At 37.1% G+C, this 2,329-nt stretch overlaps 1 pseudogene; it reads left to right on the forward strand.

Moving 5' to 3' along the window:
• Positions 1-236: 236 nt before the first annotated feature.
• On the forward strand, positions 237-785 carry LOC132426271 (E3 ubiquitin-protein ligase ZFP91 pseudogene; annotated as a pseudogene).
• Positions 786-2,329: the final 1,544 nt, after the last annotated feature.

Consider the following 2,329-nt stretch of genomic DNA (forward strand, 5'->3'; position numbering starts at 1 on the left):
TGATATAGGGTGGAATTTTGGGCCTTCTTGCTCAACCTAGCTATTTGCAGCACCACATTAAATATCAGTGTTTGCTGAAGAAGGAACACTTATGTCCCCATGCCTCCTGTGGGCCACTTTTCAGCCTCAAGAAGCAACTTGTGTGACATGCCAAACATCATACAGATAAAAGAGATTGTATCTGTGAATACTGTGCTCGGGCCTTCAAGAGTTCCCACAATCTGGCAGTGCACCGGATGATTCACACTGGCGAGGAGCCATTACAATGCGAGATCTGTGGATTTACTTGTCGGCAAAAGGCATCCCTTAATTGGCACATGAAGAATCATGATGCAGAGTCCTTCTACCAGTTTTCTTGCAATATCTGTGGCAAAAAAAAAAAAAAAATGAGAAGGACAGCATAGTGGCTCACAAAACAAAAACCCACCCTGAGGTGCTGATTGCTGAAGCTCTGGCTGCCAATGCAGGCACCCTCATCACCAGCACAGATATCTTGGACACTAATCCAGAGTCCCTGACACAACCTGCAGATGGTCAGGGTCTTCCTCTTCTTCCTGAGCCCTTGGGAAACTCCACCTCTGGAGAGCGCCTCCTGCTAGAAGCTAGCTGAAGGGCTGTCAATGTCATACTGTAGTGGAAAGGAACCGGTGAGCGTGATGGATGATGGGAAAATCTTTGTGCGAAGTGGCAGCAGTGGAGGTGCTGAAGGACTGGTCATGAACTCGGATATACTCGCTGCTACCACAGAGGTTCTGAATGAAGATTCAGACTCTACTGGACCTTAGTGGAAGGGAAGACTTTGGGCACTGGGACAGCTAAGACTTTGTATTTAAAAGACAAAAAGGACCGAAAAAAAAAATAGAGCATTTAAAATCTAGTAAAATTAAAAAAAATAGAGAATTTTCAAAAATTCCCTAATATACCATTTTAAAGAGAAATAATTATTTTTCTTTCAGCATAATTGTTTGTGATGACTATTTCAGGAACTTTGAAATATAAAATAAGAAAAACAATTTTAGCATGAAACAGTAATTAGGTGGAAAGGTTTTATACTTTTTATGGAAAATTTATCTATTATTTATAAATTTCACTTTAGAAATATTATGCATTTATTAAATGTATGTTTTGTGCCAAACACTGCATGAGTTGTTTTATTTCAGTTGTTTTACTTAATATTCCTTGCAAAGAAACTAAATTGTATGATTTGTTTTTCACAGATAACTATAAGGTATTAAATTTTCACCAGGAATTGTAAATTGTAAAGAAAAACAGGTGGAACAGATTTTTCAATACTCTAATTTGAGGGGAAAATTTAACATGTTTTAAATTTGTTATATTAAAGCAGGCAAATTTGATGAAAATGGAATAGGTCAAAATGCAGAGTTCACTAATATGAAGACGTGATATATTCTAAAAGATACTATTAAAAATGTTTGTAAGGTCTTTTAATATTCAAATATTAAAATTGCCTCCTTTTCTCTTTTTTTGAAACAGATGAGGGACATTTATAACATCTAGATAAAACATAGGTTACATTGTCTCAGGTTTCGGTTTGAATGAAAGTATTTTTTCCTACTAATAAAACTGTTGCCAGGGTTTGTGATATTTTTTTTTTAATCTAAGATCTTGTACTCAACTATTTATTTATTTATTTACATCTTTATTGGAGTATAATTGCTTTACAATGGTGTGTTAGCTTCTGCTTTATAACAAAGTGAATCAGTTGTACATATACATATGTTCCCATATCTCTTCCCTCTTGCGTCTCCCTCCCTCCCACCCTCCCTATCCCACCGCCTTAGTTGGTCACAAAGCACCGAGCTGATCTCCCTGTGCTATGTGGCTGCTTCCCACTAGCTACCTATTTTAAGTTTGGTAGTGTATACATGTCCATGCCACTTTGTCACAGCTTACCATTCCCCCTCCCCATATCCTCAAGTTCATTCTCTAGTAAGTCTGTGTCTTTATTCCCTTCTTGCCCCTAGGTTCTTGATGACCTTTTTTTTTTTCTTTCTTAGATTCCATATATATGTGTTAGCATACGGTATTAGTTTTTCTCTTTCAGACTTACTTCATTCTGTATGACAGACTCTAAGTCCAATTAGCTCACTACAAATAACTTAATTTCGTTTCTTTTTATGGCTGAGTAATATTCCATTGTATATATGTGCCACATCTTCTTTATCCATTCATCTGTTGATGGACACTTAGGTTGCTTCCATGTCTTGGCTATTGTAAATAGAGCTGCAATGAACATTTTGGTACATGACTCTTTTTGAATTATGGTTGTCTCAGGGTATATGCCCAGTACTGGGATTGCTGGGTCGTA

This window comes from Delphinus delphis, chromosome 5 (genome assembly GCF_949987515.2).
Source record: "Delphinus delphis chromosome 5, mDelDel1.2, whole genome shotgun sequence".
Taxonomy (NCBI): domain Eukaryota; kingdom Metazoa; phylum Chordata; class Mammalia; order Artiodactyla; family Delphinidae; genus Delphinus; species Delphinus delphis.